This window comes from Pezoporus wallicus, unplaced genomic scaffold (assembly GCF_028554395.1).
Source record: "Pezoporus wallicus isolate ANWC-B61680 ecotype Strahan unplaced genomic scaffold, APGP_CSIRO_Pwel_v1 contig_3952, whole genome shotgun sequence".
Classification (NCBI taxonomy): domain Eukaryota; kingdom Metazoa; phylum Chordata; class Aves; order Psittaciformes; family Psittacidae; genus Pezoporus; species Pezoporus wallicus.
In genome coordinates this window covers 996,391-1,017,202 of record NW_026635034.1, presented here as the reverse complement: position 1 = coordinate 1,017,202, position 20,812 = coordinate 996,391, and the positions used below count along the sequence as shown (strand labels likewise).

The 20,812-nt window shown below is 38.6% G+C and overlaps 1 long non-coding RNA gene across 1 annotated transcript; it reads left to right on the top strand.

Annotated features, from left to right (window-relative positions):
• Positions 1-6,543: 6,543 nt before the first annotated feature.
• Positions 6,544-19,988, top strand: LOC130601380 (uncharacterized). Its single transcript, XR_008972662.1, has 3 exons — positions 6,544-6,583; positions 7,106-7,229; positions 19,901-19,988. It is a non-coding gene; the product is annotated as an uncharacterized LOC130601380 (long non-coding RNA).
• Positions 19,989-20,812: the final 824 nt, after the last annotated feature.

Genomic DNA, 20,812 nt, shown 5'->3' with positions numbered 1-20,812 from the left:
CTTCTGTCTCTCATATTTCTTGAAGATTTAATTTTAGAGGGCTATCTTTGTCACTTTTGAAATAGAAGATGCTGCATTCTGAAAACCCCTTTCTTCCTCCGTCTTTCGTATTTGTCTGTGATAGGTTCTAACCATCATCTAAGGCTCCCATGTGCTATCATAATGAAAGTGATAATTTTTAGTGTTACTGGAAGACTGTTTTACCTCTGTCAGAAAAGCTTGGCTGTAATGCGAAATCTCTATTATACCAGGACCAACTAGATAAATTAAAGTGATGAGTGTACACCTGCTACTTTAGTCCTATTTTCTGCAGAATGTCAGTAAATTTAGGTTATAGGACTGTTAAACTAAAAAGATGTGGGGTGAAATCCTTACTGAATTTAGAAGGATAAAACCATTCACTACCCATGTTTGCAAAGTTTATTTCCAGTTGTCTAAATGAAAATTATACAATTCAACTGTTTTTACTGTCATACTTCCCAGTATTCCATTTCACTATCAAACTGGGACCAAACACATATAATCAAGATTTGTCCTTTGCAAGGATTGCTGCTCTGTGTTACAGTTCAGGGAGGGATACTATGAACCAGGGCATCCTTGTGTTGGATCTGTGTCTCATCACTGTTTATTCCTAAATATGCCAGTTCAGTTCTGCTACTGGGTGTACAGACACAAAGTCCAGCCTGTGCCTCATTCTGCCAGCTTTGTTTCTCATCCAGAAAAACATGAGCAGCTGCCAGGACTGGGTTCAACAAGGAGTGACTCAGTTTTGGAACTTACTGCATTTATTTGTGGCTTAATGACATTGCAGCAAGTAAAATTAATGGTTAAGCTTAGTTCAAGACCTAAGAACTAGATGAAGTTTTCTAGTGGAGGTACATGCTCTCACCAAAACACAAAAACCCCACGAGGGTACATTGCTTGTCTTCTTGGTCTAATAGTCTGTCTGTACAGATTTCCCCACAGCTCTAAGAAGGCTGCTGATAATTGTTTTCCAGTGAAACAGACTCTAGACTGATTTCAGATCTAATCCCCAGTCAATTTGACATTTTTATCTGACATATAGTTTGAAGGAAAAGTCCGCACAAGTGGCAAATGGTTTCTCTTCTTCGGAAAGGCTGGGAACAGTATGATTTATTTTCCTTGATTCCCACTGAAGCTTACAGGCGTTTTTCTCATACTGATGCTGTTAGGGATATGATAGACATGAAATCTACAAAGTTGGTAGCATATCATGAATTGGTTTGTTTTCTACACTGTGTTCCTTCCAGGTGTCATAGAAACAGAAAGTAAAATGCCACTAAGAAGCTGTATTCTGACCCAGTGCATCCTTTCTCATTGAAAGTATACAGTTATCTCAGCCTGGGTTTCTTAAAAATTAGGTTCGTGGTCCATACAAAGGAGGAGAACATCCATCTGCAATGTATATAGTAACCCATTTTTTTGTGGAAGGAGGTAAATATACAATAAATCGACATTTTCATTGGATGGCTGTTGTTTTAATGTTCCCCTCCTTTACTCCTAAATTTGTTTCTGAGAACAAGGGAATGTGGCTACTGAGGCATTCACCTGTGCTGCAGTGCACTCTGAAATTCAGCACTCTAAATAAAAAGACAAACGTCTGAAGCCTACACTGCCATGTCTGTGCCAGGTGAAGATAAATGTGGCTCAGCTTCCTCCCTGCTCTGACCAGCCTGCTTTTAAAAGACATATTTATAATTCCCATCACCTGAAAAAATCCAGATTTGCTTTTTAATTGAGAAAGCTCACGTGCTCATAGAAATGCTTAAAATCTTTTAAAATCACGTGATTTAATGTAGTCAAGGTAACCCATGCAAAAGAAGAGCCGCTTGGCAGACTACATTTCCCAGGATCCCACCTAGGTGGAAGCAGAGGGCACAACCTGCTCCCAGGTATAAATGCTCACATGTGAGTGCCCGAGGGCACAGTTGGAGCCTGTTTGGGGTAGCTGGTTGCTGGTTTTGGCGCAGAGACGGTTGCGCGGCTCCAGTGCGCCTGTGTGAAGGTAACTTTCTGGCAATTATTACACGTTTTTCCAATGTCTAATTGCTTCCTTCAGTATCTACTTTTCTTTTAATTAATGCTTTTGCTCTTCTAAGAGCCATAAAAGCATGTACTTTTTAAAATATCCTGTTTCTTTGTGCTCACTGCTCCATGTTTTGCTGTAAGCTCTGTGTATGTCCTGTGCTATCGTAAGACAAGAAATGTCCTCCTGGCTCTCCTGTTGAAGTTGGTTGTAACAGAGTTGTGAGTACCTGTGTTTCTGGTGGCAGGTATTTATACTCCTTGGTCTAGGCAGTGAATGCTGTAACTACAATAAGCTGCTTCATCCTAATAAGTATTAGGTTGTGAGCTAATTAATTTCAGATGCTTCTGTGCCTGTGAACAGTGATACCCAGGGGTGGTGGTGGCTTCAGGGGTGCCAGGGGAGAGTGTTAAAGATCAGTTTCTTTGAAGACTCTGCTTCCTTACTGGTTCCCCTGCCTTAGTTTTTGGGAGAGAGTGAGAACACATCCTAGTCCATCCTGCTCAGACATGGCCTGTCTGACCCAACTAATGCTGCTGAACTGCATGATTTCTATCTCTGGATTCTCCAGTGCAAGCAGCCAATTTATGGTTCCTTCCACTGATGAGGGAAGCAGCTCTTTGTGCCCTTTAAGCCCCACTCATAAAAGTCTGGACTTAATTTGGCCCATGTGAATTAGGCCTGTAAAAACAAAAGGCAGGTGATTTTTGCAGCACCGGGCTGACTGAATAAATCAACTCTATTCTTTTCTTTTTTTTTTTTCTTTTCTTCTTTTTTAATATGTTAATGTGATACAGTGAGCCTAAAATAAAACACTCATTAATGAAGGAAAAATAAAGCGCCTCATGAACTGTATGCCACAGCCATGCATGTGACACTCCTCCACTTTATTAGCCTGCTGCAGTACCTCACCAGTGATCTCAGCCTGCTGAGCTGGGCTGCCCATTTGTTCCCTGGGCTGGGAGGGTAATTAGTTCTTCATGCTGGCTGTGTCCTGGGCCTCTCCTGAGCAGAAGCTGACAGCCATGTGTAGCATTGTGATGTGGAATACCGGTCGTTAGGGACAGAGCTGAGATTACCTATCTTATTTCCTTTCTGACCTTAGGTCAGAACTGAAGCACAGTCCCCGAGGTGAAGGGCTTTTGCTTTGTACCTAACACCACCATGCTAACTAGCTCCCTCAGAGCTGGCACCTTAGGGAGACAGCAAATCTAAAATAAACATCATAACTAACACACGTAATGTGAATGAAATGGCCCTCTCTGAACAGAAACACACCGCCATTTATGGCCGGTGTTACCAGGAAGGCAAAGATAGACTTCAGTATGTGTGTTTTGACACTTGCATTAGTTGTAGTCTCAAGTCCATGTTCCTTACGCTGGTTTCATGGTGTAATTCCAAAGGGGAGAAAGAAACAAACCCAAATGTGCCTAAGTCAAAGACTACTTTATTTCTGGTGTAGAAAGAGTGTAACAGGGACTGATAATTCCCCACTGCAGGAAGTTCCAGAGTGTTACAGAGTTCTGTGAGTATAGGAGAAAGCTGCTGTGGGATTTTTGGAGAAAATATTGCTGTGCCATGGCAATGCTCTCTGGCAGTCAAGATCACTGACTCCTACCTGAAGAGGTCTTCCGATGCCATACAGCGGGGGATAGGGAGGCTCTGAAAGAAATGAGGCAACTGATGGAGCAAGGAGATGGCACCAGGGACCTGACAGAGAAAGGAAGGAAAAGAATGAAGAACAGTTAGGCAGGTTTCTGGTAATAGTGGCCCAGAGTAGCCATGAGCCTGGGCTAAAGTGAGATGGCTGCTCTGCAATTATTTTCTCTTGGCTCCCCTTAGAACTTATGGGACCCAAGGAAGTCCTAACTATACCATTATAAGCAATACACATTATCAATTCAATCTTCCTAATAATCTGGCTCTAATGTGATTATTTCAGAATTAAAGAATCACATGCAACGGAATATTCCCCCCCCCCCCCTTTTTTTGTTTAACTCATTGTTCCATTACTGAATCTACATAATCGTTATGTTCTGAGTATGGCAGAAACCTGTGCATAAAAACAAACAAAAGCATATAAATTATAAATCACCTCTTAAAACTCAGAGCTGTAATTAAAAACATATTTGTTTTACTGAAAATTGCATTCAGGAAATCTTTATATAAAGCAAGATTTTTATCTCTGTATCTATATAATTTAAGTAATACAATAAACTTGATCAGTCAACATTAGTTGAAATCAGGAAATATCATGAGGAATTTAATAGTAGTGACTATTTTGTCACAATTCAGTATGTTATTTTACAGCTGGCTTCTACCACTGCTGGTAGGTAACTATGTGATATATAACTTGCAAGCAGTCCTGCTGTTTGTTACTGGCAATTAATTTCTCTGGTGCCTTTCTTCCATTCAGGCCAGGCCTTTATGTTCCAAATCCAGCTATTCTAATACTCCCCACTTCTGCTGTGTAGAAAAGACTCAGACTGACAGATTATCGCAGGGCAGTTAAGCATGTAATTGCTCAAATGAGTTAAAATCCCTTCAAATATCTGTCTTTGTACCTCATCACACCACTTCATGGACTCAAATATTTGACAATTGATGAAGATAAACTAAAAGGATCTTCATTAGCTACCAACCACCGTGACAAGCTTCTTTCAGCTAAAGGCTGGTGAAGTTTGGGACTTATTATCTACTTAAAAACTGCAGGAAAGCAGAAAAATACTTCAGTGTACTTTAGACCAGAGAAAACTAGAAGCTTACATGGTAGCTGGGGTCAAACAAAACTGTGGTTTGCTAATCTAGAGCTGTACTTATTACAAATGTGCAGTAAAAGACCCGTGGAATCTTACAGGATAAAAACATAAAGAAAGTAGTTCAAGCTTCTGGTAGTGGCAATCACCACAACCTCCCGGCTAATGGCAAATACAGTGATCTTACTCATTACACTACGTGTGCATCAAAAATCCATTTGTCAAATAATGCCCCCTTTTTATTGCAGTTTCCTTGGCGGGAATAAAAACTTTGACTTTTAGTACAGCCACCTGGATTTCAGGTGCTGGTTTTGAGGATGCTGGACATCATTTGTACCTAACAGAAAACCCAGGCCGGGGTGGGCTGGGCAGGCTCATTGCTCACATACAAGAGATCTGATGATGCCCCAAGTCACCTTACATCTTAACCACTTGGGTTTTATGTTGACTAGGAGTTTTACAATCAGCTGATCATGATGCTGAAGAGGACTGTTGGAGCACTGCAGGAATTATTGGATGAAATCATAGCTATATGGAAATAAGAGGGTGCTGGTCTGTTGCTTATCAGGGGAAAATGCTCTATGAGTATCTATGTGTGCACCTATACGTGTCCATGGCACACATATGCTTTATTTTCACTCTTCTGCGTAGCAAAGAACAGGTTTTAAAGTGTAAAAAAAGATTTATACCCCCTATAGGAAGGTAGGTATTTGACCTAAGATGAGGTGAAGTGGCATGGACAACACTGTATTTAGTATGAGGTCTACTGAGACAAAGTTGCACTGTAGGGTTTTGTGAACAGGCTTTAAAGGGTAGATGAGGTTTGTACTAGGGCAGTACTTTATAAAGACACAGGGTGTTTTAATGTAAGAGAGATAACTGTGAATAGCAGATGTTTTAGGAAGTTGTGCGTTGTCTACAATTAGACCTGTACAGCAAAGCACAAATCCATAAGATCTTGGCATGAATCAGCAATAGTAAGGATGCTTTCTTGAGTCTCCTAGAAAAATGCATTATAATTTTATATTCTGTATCATACCTGCTATGAGTTTTTAAACCATAATAAGTATTTCCTGGAACAGTCCCAGATTTTTTGTCCTCAGAATACCATTCCAACACAGGTAAATCTAGACTGTGCAGTCCCGCAGGTTATGCAAAGGCTGCAAATAACAGTGTCATCCATTCACAGTCTGAACCAGGTGGAAGAATCTTTCCCAAACATATTTGTTCTCATTTTCCTTGAGAACTGGTAGTTTGGGGGGTGGGTTGTTGATGTGCCATGGTGCTGTTCCACAGGGATGTCCTTGCACTGGCATGGATTGCTCGTGGCGTGCAGCCCCTCAGGGAAACGTGCTGCATCGTGGGGTCCCCCTCAGGCATGGCGTGCCTCCGAGCCTCCGGCCATGTCCCCTTCGCAGAGCCTCCCTTGCTCCGTTCAGAGCACGCTGCCTCCTCCATCACCCCCCGCCTCTCCTCAGCCCCTCACACTGCAGGGCCCTTCCTTCCCGCTCCCTCCCACAGTGCCTGCTCCCGGGCTGGCCGCGGTCCTGCCGGTCAGAACCGGTCGGGACCGGCGCGGGGCGGTCTGAGGGGCGGTGTCCTCGCTCCCTCACGACGCCCTGCAGCCTCGGCACCCAAACCGCTGCTCTTTAGACCCAAAATAACCCCTGAACTCTGTCAGACTAGGGCTTGCCCTGTTGTGGTCTGTCACTGGGGGTTGTGTGACCGTATTCCGAGGATGGGGGGAAAAATAATCGTTGTTGCAGTCACATTTACCTAAGTAAGGGTTTTTTTGTTGTTGTTACAACCATCTATCATGTTTATTTGGAATGTAATGTGTTCTATAACGTGTGGAAGTTTTTTCTGCAGTGTATTTAATTAAAATGGTTTCTGTGGTGGTAAGGCCCCTTTTTGGACCTCTCTCTGGCTCTGTTAAAAGGAGGAACCTCTGACAGACTTTCCTGCTACTACAGACTTATGGTCAAAGAAATTGGTTTCCTTAATCTCTAGTGGAACATTAGACTTGTTGCATTTTAATCTACCACCTGGAATTAAAATATAGTGCTTCACATTTCAGGCATGTTTCAAAAAGCATGATGCCTAAGAAGCTTTGGGGCTTGTTCCTTCAAGGGTTGGATATTCTTTCATGATCATGATTCTGTGATCTTATTCACCACCTGTGTGTTTGTTTGTTTTTCATAAACAAACAAGAATCTGGACCATCTGCATTGAGTCACGATTCTGTGCTCTTTTAAACCTAAACAAGCAAGCCTTAGACAAAACAACATTATGTTTTTCCTAGATCCAGCCACACACTGATGATCTGAGTGACCAGTGTAAACCCTTCCACTCCTTTAGTTTCCTTCCACTGAGATGAAGCTTGAAGTGTTCTCCAAAAGAATTGTGCTTGAATCCCCCAGCTCATAGTAAGTTAAACTTTACGCTTTCTATTGAAGTTAATCACACTTTCTCTCATGAGTAAGAATGTTTTTAACATGAAACAATACTCCACTGAGGTTTGACAAACTGTATTTTAATTGTAATTGATTTGTACCAAAAGATAAAATGAGTTAATTAGGGCAAGCTATCAGAATTAGTGACAAGGGAAATACTCTATACAGCTGGCAGGTAGGGGGTAGGAGATGAGAGGTTTGAAAGGGAATAGGACACTGGCATTTTTAACCTCCTAGTACTGAACTGAGTAATGAAAATATTCTACCTCTGGCTTTTGCACAGTGTGTGTTTTTTCTGTAATATGGAGTCTAGATAGAGGTTGAATGCAGTCCAGAGATTTAATTGGATCTTACTGGTACTCCTTTGTATGGTGTGGATAGTTTTTTGTTGTTGTTCCATCAACAACATAAGAATGTTTCTTTGGTCTCAGTTTCTAGGTGGTGTAAGCAAGGTTCTGCTTCTATTAAGGATGCCAAGCTAAGCATGTACTACCCAATATGAGTAAAGCTTAGGAAACAGTCCTTAGTTATTGGTAATGTTTCTGGTCATATTGACAAGTTCCAGTTCAATCTGTTGTAAGCAGGTGTCACTTTATGGTGCTTGGCAGTGGTGTGCAGTATGTCATCATTATGGCTGTAATTTGGTCATGGAAAGCTTAGTAAAAATCCAGTTATCATGGTGGAGGCATTATGTGGGGTTATCTTGTCATCAAAAATATGTCTTATGTGGGCTTGTCATTGTGGTGACATAAGTCATGGACTGTGCTAAAAATGAGATGTGCGTTTAGCTTATATATGCTCTTCAGGGTGAAGTGTTGTGTGGGTAGGGCTGTGTCAGCAATCTAAGGTAAACCCTTTTTCCAATTTGAGCATAACAATAATTGCTGTTGTGTGAAGTAATATATGTGTGTTGTTCAAAATGATGCTTGCTTTTATCTGGAAAAAATACCCCTTTTTGTTCCAGTTTTATATGGAATTATTTTCAAAGTGGGTTGAGGTTTATCAATTAAAGCTGTTATTCTGGTGTCAGAACATTCAAAACACAAGAAGCTGTATGATATTTAAGCCAAATTTAAGTCTATCCCTTGAAGATTTAAGCCTAGAAAGATTGCATTTTAGGATGTCAGTTCCTATGTGATACGTCATAGAAGAAATAGTATCTCCAGGAGATGCTACACGTCTGAGATGCATGTATGCAGACAGCATGTAACGGTCACGGAGGGAGCACTGTTTCCCTCACAGAACTCTTGCAGGTAATTTATACACTTTTGAAGATACAGTTGGATATTCTGGTTTAATATTGCAAGGCTGAAATTTGATGGGAAAGAGCTCGGAAAGTTATATGTATCACTTCAGGGATGATGGTCTAATTTACTCTCCTTATGGTCTCTATCAGAAATGTGTCCATGCCAACATGATAGGTTTCTCATTTTATCTGTACATGATTCAGGTAATTTGGGTTCTGCTATTGTAATATCTGAGATAAAGTAATTGTTTATGAACATTGGTATCAGAGAAGACTTTAAAATGTTATGGAAGTATTGTTGCATGTGAAGAAATTACTGTTGTTAGGAAAGGTTTAAAATCTACTAATGTTAATTTTGCGAATGAATCTGGGCTATCTGCATATTCCTGTTTGGTTTGAGTTGCCTTGAGGCCCTACAGCAATAGGAAAACTAGTTAATTTGGTAAATTTTTAGGCTAAATCTCTTTTTAAAATTGGACTGTTTCTAATCACAAAAATATACCCAGCAACAACAGAGAAAGGATCTGGCAAAATTTAGTGCAGCCCTCTGCATTTCACCTTTGTCCTTCTCATCCTTTTGTGGAGTCCTTTTCCCCTGTTACTGCTCTCCTCCTGCATGACAGGTGAGGTTGGATGTGAAATAGTCAATAAAGTTTCTCATGTATATTTCAAAGAACAGCAGTCAATTAACCTTGAGAGAGTTGGACATTCTCTTGTCTATAACAATAGGCCAGTACGCTAAATGCAATCAGGCTATGGGGACATACGGAAAAAGCTTCTGGCACTCACATACAACTAAGTCATACTGAGGTCCTCTCTCCGCTTTTGAAAACACCTTTAAAAATATATTACCAAGAAATCTTCTAATCTGTAGCAGAATTTCTCCCAGTGCACCAGGATGTTGGTATTACTATTTCAATAGCAGCATATTAAATTCACCTTTATATGAGCTTGAAGACGGACAGGGGTCATTGATCAGAGTGTGGCTAAACGAAACTTGGTCAAAGATGCAATGAGACGAACTGTCAGTAGGATGAGAAGGTAGGCTGGATAATCATCATTAATCTTTCTAGTGATGTGGCCAGATTTAGAGTTTTCAGGCTTTTTGTAAGACCATGTTAAACTGCTTTGTAATTTAAAGTTTGTTTTTACCACTGATATCTCAAAGACAGGAAATAGTTTTGGGAGAAGTGTCAATAACCCTGGACTTCCCTTTTGCATTCTGGAAATCTTTTAGTCTGTTAACACATACCACTGTCAAGTCAGAATTGTACCCGTTTTCTTTGCTATAATTGTAGCATTCACATTTTAATAAGACCATAGGCATAAAAGCAACAAATTATGCCTTTAAAAGAAGAGTTGCTATTATAATGACCTAACTTTTTCTTAAATCAAAGATGCAGAGAATATTAGAGTATGGTATGTTGATTTTTAGGTAATATTCTTTTCAGGTGAGGAGTCTTGTGTGTATGTATGTGAAAGGCATTTTATATGCAGGAAAGATCACACGAAAGTAGCAGAATGGAAATTACTTTTTCATATCTGTTAGAAAGAAACCCCTGTAGACATTGATATCCTTGCAAGGACTCATCTTCACCTTATATAAGGACTGCAGTCATCTGGTTATTTTAAATTGGTTGCAAAATACAATTATACATAAAGCAGCACAGTAGAGAGCTATATCAAATGCACTAGAGCAGTAAATACTGTTTTCAATTAAACACTAATCTAAAGGATATTATTTCACTGTCCAAGACCTCTCCAGATTTTTTTTTTAAACAAACATGTTTTAATTACAGAATTTCATTTGCTGGCTCTGAAAGTTTGTCCTTTTAATGAAGAAGATACTTTAAAATTGCTTACTGTAGTTCCTTGCAGAAGGCCTCATTCTGAATTTCATTAAGCACACAATCCCTTTGAAGTGTTCTTTTTTTAGTGAAAACATTATGAGGCCCAGAGTTTGTGGTATGATACTGAAAAGGAGCGCGGGTCAAAGTCTCTAACGAGGCAAATTAGTACAACTCTGATTTAAATGAAGTTGGTAATTTACTTCAAATGGGACTCTGAACAACTATTTTAAAGTCTGAAGGTGTAGTATAGGACTTAAGCATTTTAAAAGCATATAAATACGTACTTTTCAGTGTCTGAATTTTGGTTCAAATAAGATATTCACAGAATATCAAATAGGCTTCTGCCATTCTTGAAAGTGCCTCGTAGCCTCTATATTGCTGCGGTACTAATTACACTGTACTTTTAGAGGTGATTAAACAGGTATCTGGTAATGAGATTCAACTGTAAACTACTGCAGAAAAATGGGCAGGTAATTAGAACTCTGTTCTCACCTCAGCTCAACAACATGAGCAAACACACCTTTCCTAGAGGTCACTCTGGGACAGTGCTAAACACCACAGTTATTTGTGTATGCAGTGTGCGTGATGCTGAGCTGCCTGGATTTGCTGTACAAAGCAGCAGTCAGTTTTAATTTTCAAGAGGCATATGCACAGAGGTATGGGAACAATGAATAAAATATGTTTTTGGAAAGTTACTTTGCAGGTTCTTGTTGGTCCAAATCTTAAATTCACATGATTGGCAGCTATATGGCAGGTAATCTATATACACACTGATGTTGTCAATACAAAAGAGTAATCAATAATCACTGAATTCGATAATAATAGATAGCCTCTTGGGTCCCTGTAGTGGCAGCAGTTAATACTGACTCTCTAAAAGAAGCTTTTCCATGTTCCCTGTGCTTTCTGGGAAAGTTTCCCAGACAAGAATTTCATAAAAAGCATTTATCAGGTTCATATCATTTATGTATTTTTTAATAGTTTTTTCCTTGAATTTTTCAGTGTTGAGGGCTGTTAAAATGATCAGGTGTAGCAAGAATAAATTATTTGTGAGTACTTTTAAGGCTCTTATCCATTCTTGTGATTGCACATCAGCATGTTAGACCCACCTAGATCCAATCCTGTTCTTAGAGATTCAACACGGGGAAGTTAGGGTGGGGATGGCATTGGCTTACCATCAAACTGATACTCACGCATGTGAATAAAATGGCATGCTTAATTTCTAAAATAGAGGCATTTTGTCCTTGAAACAGTTATTTATGTTTGAGAAACATTGTTCTAAGTAGTGCTGGGTTTTCCAAACACCTCTGGAATAGGTATCCTAATTCCATTAAAGGTTAATAGGCTTTGTATGCCTAAACCCCTTGGAGCCCTCTGAAAATCCCACTTGTAGGACATGGCATTATTGGTTTAAACCATTCAAGACCACTTTACTCATTTGCTAGAAGGACCCTACAGATTTCTTTGATCTCTTCCTGAGAAGTTCCCAGTGGTTTTGAAGGTATAACTGCTTGTTTAGGAAGCAGAAAGCTGCCACACACGCTGTGTTTAACCCTCATAGCATGTAGCTGTTGCAATGTTGTGAAGAAACTACATCTAAACCTGTAGCTGATAGTTGGAGTCCACGTAGCACCTTTACCATAATCTAATAATGTCCAGCCACTTTAGTTTTGTAATCTGTTCTGTCTCTGCTTGTTTCATCGTCCAGGACTATGACCTCAGGGACACTGCTGCTCCACATGAAAGATTACTAGGCTAAAATTAAAACATGTAAGAAACTTGTTAAATGTTGTCGGGGTTTATAATTTAAAACTACTGTGTTATTAGATATTGGAACAGCACAAAAGGTAACTCGTGCAAAGATTTTAACCTCTGGCCCCTTCTATACCAATTAAAGTATAATGTATAATGAAATTTTAATCTCATATAATTAAACACACTATTAATTTTGTAAAACTAGAGAGGCTTTTTAACCTGTATTAATCTTCCTTTTTGAAGAAAATAAGTGTGTTTCCTGCTAGTTGCATTGTTAAATTTGTTTATACAAGTTCGTAAAATATTTTCCTCTCTTTTCTCCAAGGTTAAATATCAAAAGCCAGTTGTTTGAGTTTTTTTTCTTACAAAAAAAAGCATTGTTGAATATCATAGTGTCCTCAGGGTAAGGTAATAGACTACACAGATTTAATTAATCAAGAATATATTTATACTGTAAAATGTCTAATATATAATTAAATCCTTTCCTCCTTTGCCACACAGAATCTCTGCTCAGAAGGTATTAAGATCTTAATAAGACTTATTCATTAATTGTTTTAACTAAAATTCTTGTAGTTGCTGTATATATTTGTGTACATACACACACACAAACACATTGCTTGTAAGCATTCTCATTTTTCAAGAGTTACATAGCAAGATTTCCAATGGCCATTATCAGAATATGCCCTTATGGGACGGAAACAATATTGTAACATGAGACTGCTGATAAAATGTCTGGGAATGGTATAAGGAAATGTCTGTAGCCTAATAATTGCTTTCTTTAAAAGTTAAACAAAAATGTGTGGCTGGAAAAGACTCTAGGAATTTTGGGGAAGATGCACATGATAACTAAGAATGCATTAAGGGCTCTGACGTTAGTGTATAATGGATAATTTGGACTCATTACTGGTGACATCTTGGTGTGTATCATCTCTGTGGCCTTGGTAGCATCAGGCTTAAAGCAAATGAAGCACAGTTTTGTTTTGCCGTGGGTAAGTGTTGTCTTCAGTGCTCAAGAGTGTCACTGCTAATTCACTGGGACAGAACATGGGTGGAAGGACTTCAGAGTTTCTTAATGCAAACTACAAACTAATGCCCTAGCTTGCTTTGGCCAGTGCCTCCATGTGGTTATGCAAAATAAAGAAAATGGTGTCATACTTGTATCTGTTGCATTTTAATCCCCACTTTTTCCACCCAGAAAATCTTGGGGTAATACCCAGCGACAGTTTTAGTAACATGGCAAAAGCTGTTCCTAGAAATATTACCCACATTTCAGAATAGGCATCATGCTTGATGAGCAGTGTGACATTTTGGTAATGTTCTTGCCTTTCTATTTGAAACGAAAGGCAGCATAAAGCTTAGGTTACCAAAGGAAGAGGATCTTTGGCTTTTATCGATACATTCACTAGACTGTCAATGATGACGGATAGCAGGCAACTAAGATAAATTAGCATCCTGTCAGCCCTGAATAGCCTGGCAAACAGCTTTCATCCATAGCAATATAACTGCCCTGTGAGTATATGGTGCAACTGGGTAATGCATTTGGAGAAACCAAGTCATTTCTATGATGCTTCCTGATACAGACAACAGCTGTAGGGTCTCATCACAAGAGTTTACCGATAGTACTACGAGTCCTAATTCTTGGTGGAACTGATGTTTTGAGATTTGTGCTGAGGTTTGTTATTACAGGACTGGTGTTGTAGAACGATAGAAGGACAAGGTGATAAAATATCCACTGTTTGCAAGTTACGTAGGAACTGTGAAGCTGTTGATGAATGGATGTACCTTCAATACATAGAAAGCAGGATTGGAACTAGTGCATTTTTCAGGTGAAAAAGCAAGGTACTCATGCTTTCTGTATACATGTTTGGTTAAAAAAAATTAGTATTTTTCAAAGGCTATTGGCATAACATTATTTTGTCAGTTCTAAACTTGGTGGCATAGAAAAGCAATTGGAAGGATTGTCTTCGTCCAGCAGTGAGCTTTGGGAAGACAGCTGAAGGAATCTAAGAGATCAATTTAGCATTGTCCCTTCTGTGTGTAAAGCGAGTAGTCTCTTTATGCGTCTGCCAACTTATGGGCCTAGTCATACTTCCACAGTGGTCAGTAAAATAATTGGGCAAAGGCAGAGTGAAATATGTATTGTTCTGTGGGTAGTACAAAGCTCCTAACTCTACCATCAGCATATTGCCTCATACAGCCCTATCCCACTTGGAGTCTTGTTTCCTGGGAGCAGTTCTTAGATGGCAGAATATCTGCATGTAATTAAGAAACAAAAAGTATGGCTTACAAAAAAAGTCTTGTGTTCATGACACTCAAGCCTAGCATAAGCTTATTTAAAGTGAGCATAGACACTGGAAAACATGGAAGCTAAAAGAATAGAAAACAAAATAGGACAATGGAAGGAGAGGGATTTCAGTAATATTAGAATAAAAAGATTCTGCACTGGGCAAGTTTTCCCCAGATTACCTGCCTCTAATATTAAATTATTGTTTTCTGGCAGGATCATCTGCAAAACTCTGATTTTTGTTTCTTCTTCTGTTCATAGTCTGATAATTGAGGCTGAATTCCCTTGTCTTTAATATGCCATATATTCTCCACCTGGCAAAGGACTCAGACAGATACAGATAAATACCCTGTAGACATACAGACAGAGAAACTGCTGTAATTGCTTTCATAATGACTCTCACACATCAAAGGAAGGCAAATAATGGTATTTAACACTGTTTCCATTCTTTAGCTGAAATCTAATTTTATAGAGTTATTGTCAGGCAGCACAGTGAATGTACAAGTGCAACTGTCATAGTCTACTCATATTAATTAGCTGCCCACAAGAGGTCCAGGATAGTAATGGCAAAGTTCTCCTCATTTCAGATGGTCTGATATTCAGACAGAACCATAAGTACAATAGCTTGATTAACATAGTTGCTTAGATCAGGTTTTCCCTAGGAGTATGTCAATTGGCATTTTGAAGAATCAATTAATTAGCACTCCAAATAATCCATTCTTGGGTTAATGAAAGTATTTTGTACAGCTGAAAAAACTTACATGAAATAAAATCCAAGCCTTTCCAAAGTGCCAAGGTGGAAGACTTGTAATTTGGAGAATGCTGTTTACTCCATGGCCAACTTCATAATAAAAAGTTATTAAAAGAAATTCAGTTGACCAGAATTTATCCAACAATTGAACTGGTTTTGATTAGTTTATTTATTTTCCAGCGGAGAAGGGTATTCAGGGCATATAACAGTGGAATAGAAATCAGAATTTTGCTATGCAGTGGTATGATTAAAATACAAGGTTAATCAGGGCAACCAAATATCAACAGTTTGCCTAATGTTACTTTCCACTTATGGAAGTTAGATCTTGAAGATAATTTAGTTGGTTTAGATTCTGCAAAGCTATACTCATATAAGCAGTCAGTCAAAACCCATGTGATTACTTTCACTGAATTTTTGTTGATGGCCCAAAAGGCTTTGAAATTAATGGAAGCGTCTACCCAAGCCAAATTCTTCATGTCAGGGAACTTTCAGAAATAAGCCTTTACATCCAAATCCCCTAGCAGTGAGATTTGAATCCTGTACGGATGGAAATTGGGAACTGGGGGGAAGACTTTTAATTGCAGCTGTAAAAATGTAGCATGTCTTAAAAGACACTTGACTTGACTTGCAAGATTTTGTTGTGTTTAAAACTCTTAAAAGTACTAAAAATTATGACTTTCTACCACATACTTTTTTTCTTTTAAGCCAATTTTTCATGTTTTTTTCTTGATGTTCTTATTAGTGATGTGCCAAGGTAGAGTACTTACATGAAAATGCAGCTTGTTTTCTGTCAGCTGGCTATATGTAAATCCAGACTCAGCCCACATCAGGCATCGTGCATTCTAAAATTCAGAGTATATTGCCACACTAAAAAGTGTGGTAATTTCAGGTGTGGTAATTTCAGGATGCCATTAAGTATCATTCTATAAAATACTGGAGTATATATACCAGAACTTTATGCTAATACTAGAAATAGTCAGTTGGAGCTAAACAATAATTTAATTTCCTAGAAAAAAAAAATAGTCTTTCACCTAGGCAAGAGCCAAAGTATGAGAGAAATAAGGTGCTCCTGTATTTGGGGATAATACTGTTAGGCTCAGTTTCAGTCCATTTCTGTTTCAAGGCCTCATACTCTTGGATGAATTTCATTTCAAATCAATGGTGACTGCATGGAAAAAATGTAGAAGTGAAATTCCAATGGACTTACTTATCCTTCGTCAATGGAGTATATTCTATCATATCTTCTGGTCTTAACAGATTTTCAACTCAGATAGTTGCTCCAAAGCTTGGTTAGGCTTTACACTTTGCTAAACGGTGTTTTATGATATATTCTATTAATCTAGCTCATTTAATCACACTGAAAGAGAATGTCATTTGGCTTCATCACTTCATATCAAAACCCCTGAAATACCACTAGATAAAGCTCTATATTCAAAAGAACTGAGAACTTGCAATGCTGCAGTGATCTGAGGTAGACAAAGAGGGTGGGCCCTGTGGAAAAAAAGGTGATAGACTGACCCTGAGTTGAGCTGGATTAACTTCTGATCTACAAGATTTCTGTGTGTGTCACTGTGCCTCAGCTTCCCATATTTAAAATGAGACTAAAGCTTTTTGGTTTTTTTTTTTGTCTCTTTAAAGCCTGGTATCTTCTACAATTCTTACTGCAGATACCTAGAATACCTTGTATATGTTTAGCTTGTGATTCAGATGCATGTGTATAACAAAACCTAGAATTTTTTCGAGGCTCAGTTAATTTTACCAAGTGAAAGGTCACTGGTATGCGTTAAATAATTCACTTTTATGCTAAATAAAATGAAATACTATGTAATTTTCTTTATACATTTACTTCCCTTTCCATGAATGGATTTTGGAAGCTAAGTCATGCTGTACAACTAATTGAAAATAGAATTATGAACAGGAAAATAAGTCTGAGTATTTGCAATGCATATTTCCTGTGTTGGAAAAAAAGCTTGTTTTCTAGCTTTCTAGAAAGACTGTTGCATTCCTGATGTTCTGAATCTTCCTTTTACTATAGCCAGCGTTTAGGAACTGGTTTGGGTGTATTTATTCCACATTTGTAGGTCCCTTTTGTTTCAAATGCCTAACTTCAGAGTTAGTTGTCAGAGCTTATTATGGACTTCTGCCAGAAGTGAGATCTTCCTTATTTTGCTAATCAGCTTCCTCCATATCTGCATGCTCATTTTCTGATATCTGATGAGGCGACAAGGTCATTGGACGTACAAGTACTTATTTAAAAACCGACATGAGAGTGGGATAGAGGTTAGTTGGGTCTATCAGAGCTGTCAATCAATTAATGAAAATTATTGAGCAAGGACACCGTGGGGGAAGCGAACAGAAGGAATGAAAATGACCATGGAGATGCAACATAGGGAAAATGACAGAACTGACTAAATGTGCTCACGTGAGTACTAAAAGCAGACATGCTCACAGAGCAAATGAAAGACAGCACTGGGAGATGCTAGGGCCAGAATATATGCCATTATATGGACCAAAAGACTGGCAGGTTATTTCAGCCTTTTGTCCAAAAGCACACTGAATGCTGCATTTGCTAAGTAAAGAAAAAAAGTTGAGCAGTCCCCAATGCATTCTGAATGGCTTTTGTTAAGATTCTGCATCCTCACTGCAGATTTATAGCATATAAAAAAATTCTATGTCTAGGGCTAGGCTAGAATTTGCTGCTGTGGGCTGGAATTTGAAATTAGTTGAGGGGGTATAGAACAGATTCCTACCTGTAAATAAACTGCAGATATAAATAGCAAAATAGGGCAGCACTGACAGAGCCTCACAAAAGCTCACTTAAAAGCTGCACTATCACTACAGTACATGGTGTACTGGCACAAGACAAGAGTATACTGTTTATCAGTACAAAAAAGAAATAATTTATAACTTGATCCTTGGGGGGGAAAATGGAGAAATAAAAAATAGACAAAAAAAGAAACAAGAGAGGAGAAAAATTGCCAATATGTTTGTGTGAATGAAAGATAGTGAGGGGAAAAATGAAAAGAGAGCGAAGTCAGAAGCAGGGAGATACTGACACCAAATCTCTGCAAAGCATTCAAAATTCTCCAGCTGCCATGCTTTTAATTTGCTACCATTCTAATTAAAATGCAAATTAAATTTATAATTAGCATCAGCGCTTTCTAAAGAAACCTCCTTGTGTGCAGCACAAACATATGGGATGATGGTATAGTGTAAAGTTTGTAAAAACAGAAGGAGAGACACAAATGGAAGGACAAAAATGTTGCTACCAAATAAGTTTCAGAGTAGGAGGGGGCAGGGGAGCAAATGGGGAGACACAGTGGATTTTAAGGAATGGAATTGGGTAAGTGTCCCAGTGTAACAAAGAGATTGCTGAATATGAAAGATCTGTCCGGGAGTTACTTTTTGTTGAATCAGGTGTCAGAGGTCATACTGCATGTCATTGGTGTTGTATAGAGCATGCCAAAAAGGCATAAAGGGTCACAGCTTTTAATCAAAAAGTCTATGACCAAAAATGAACCGCTGCTTGCTTCCAGATAATTAATTTAAAAATTGATGGGAAACAAAGTACTAAAATCACATCATGATTTGAGAGCATACATGATCCTAAAGCTCACCACTTCCCATGTGAGAATCAAACCAGAAAAGCTGGAGTCAGTGACACGGAACATGCAGAGTCCTTGTACCTTCACATATTTCTGTAAACCTGGTGAAATTTCATTGTAGGAGCTTTTATTTTCTTATTAATTTATTATGGCTGGTGTGGAGTAGAAGTTGGAAGCAACTAGAAAATATTCAAGCACTTTGAAATGGATTGCTCTGGTTAAATGTGTGTCATCATTTTCATAACTATGTCTTAGCAGGGAAAACCAGTTGTGTTCATTTTATTTGCAATTGTGCCTTTAAGATTCGCATGTAAACCTTGTACCATCAATACCTTTGCAGCACCCAATCGGCAGGGAAAATGGTGTCATGTGATACACCAGACACATCACCACTGAGACACTGTCCCAAATTAAACTGTTAATCAGAACAAACTGTGGCACACACACTGCTTTTTGTGACTATTTTTATTATTATTCCATTTATAGAAAGCTCGTGGCTATTTCATGAGTAGCAAAAGCAGCTGCATAAATCTGATAAATATTTTGTTGCAAATTTTGCCTTCATCTCTATTGAGAATGCAGTTGGGTGCTGGTGCTTTTCTGTTGCTGCTTTCACTGTGTATTAAGCAGCTAATGTGGTATTAAAGACTTGATAAAACTACTAAGGACAAAATTGGCTTCATTCTGATATCGTTTGGTTGTAGGGGTGTCTTTGAGTTCTCGGGGAATGGGAGGGGAAGAAGTCTAATCTCAAAAGCAGTAGTGTGTTTATTTTCCCACTAAGGATCCTTGCAAAAGCTTGAGTGCTTTTAATATTCTGGTAACTCAGCTCTATTTATTAGCCAGGCTTTCCATCAGATATTTCAGAATTTGAATGCACCAGGAATGAATATTTCATAGCTGTGTGTTAAATTATTACAGAATTGATGCAAAGCAGGATTGCAGGAATATTTTTATAAGTCATAAAGTCAATTAAGAAATGATAAGCCTATAATGTTGTCATTGTGATAGTACAAAAATGCATTTTGCATATCCTGTCTTGGGCATGTGGACAAATTGTGACAAACAAAGTTTCCTGCTGAAATTCTCTAGAATTTGGAGAGGAAATTTGTTTGGTTTGTTTTTAGGGGCATGAGAAAGATGTATTCTCTTCCAGTGTCCAAGGTGGTATGTGCTGGCTGTGGTCTTTTGGCATTACTGCACTGAATTCCACTGCATTTTAGATTCTTTGTCTTTTAATAAAGTTAAGAAACCACACTTATTCCACTTATTTTAATCAATATTTAATAGATTACCTAAGAATAACTGAATGTACAATGTCAGCTGAAGTATGCCTTTGTTCTGCAATGTAATGTATATCCTGTGAGCAAACACGTGGCAGCTCCATTCTTTGTTATCCAACACTGGTTCAATTTTTGGAAGTTCTAAACACTTGCAACTCCAACTGACTTCACTGGAAGTCTTATTGATTAGCTCTGAAAGTCTGGCTGTGGATTCCACTGTCCATATGGATGATATCGTTCTGTCCTGTTCCATATCAACATATGTCTATCAAAAGTGCTAAGGAATTGTGATCAACCAAAATAAGGGGGAGGGTAGTGTGTAGAATAGTGATGAAAGAATAAATCATAGTGGTCTGAAGTTTCTAGAAGAAAAAGTTATTTAGGATTTCATGGAATACATAGAATATATGGAAGCTTGAACGTGTTCTAAATGCAGATTGTCTTAAGCCTGGTTTTCAGAAACAGACAACTCAGTGCCATGTTACAGCTCTTTTGGGGTACTGTATGTATGCGTCAGTATTACTATTAGTCTGCAGAGTCTGGAAAATGCATTCTTTATTCAAACTGCTGCTCCTGTACGTAGCCCTAGCCCAGATGACTGCAGGAGGGCTGCTTGCCTGAAAGGGTGAAGTTAGGCATTTGGAAGGTACTGCAGATTTAGCCAATCTAGATTTTGTCTGAGCACGGGGCCTGAAGCCAGGATTGTGAGCATTTGCCCTTTAACCTAACAGTAAGCAATTATTTGAGACACTTAGAGGCAAAGTTTCCTTTTGTTCTGTGAGCAC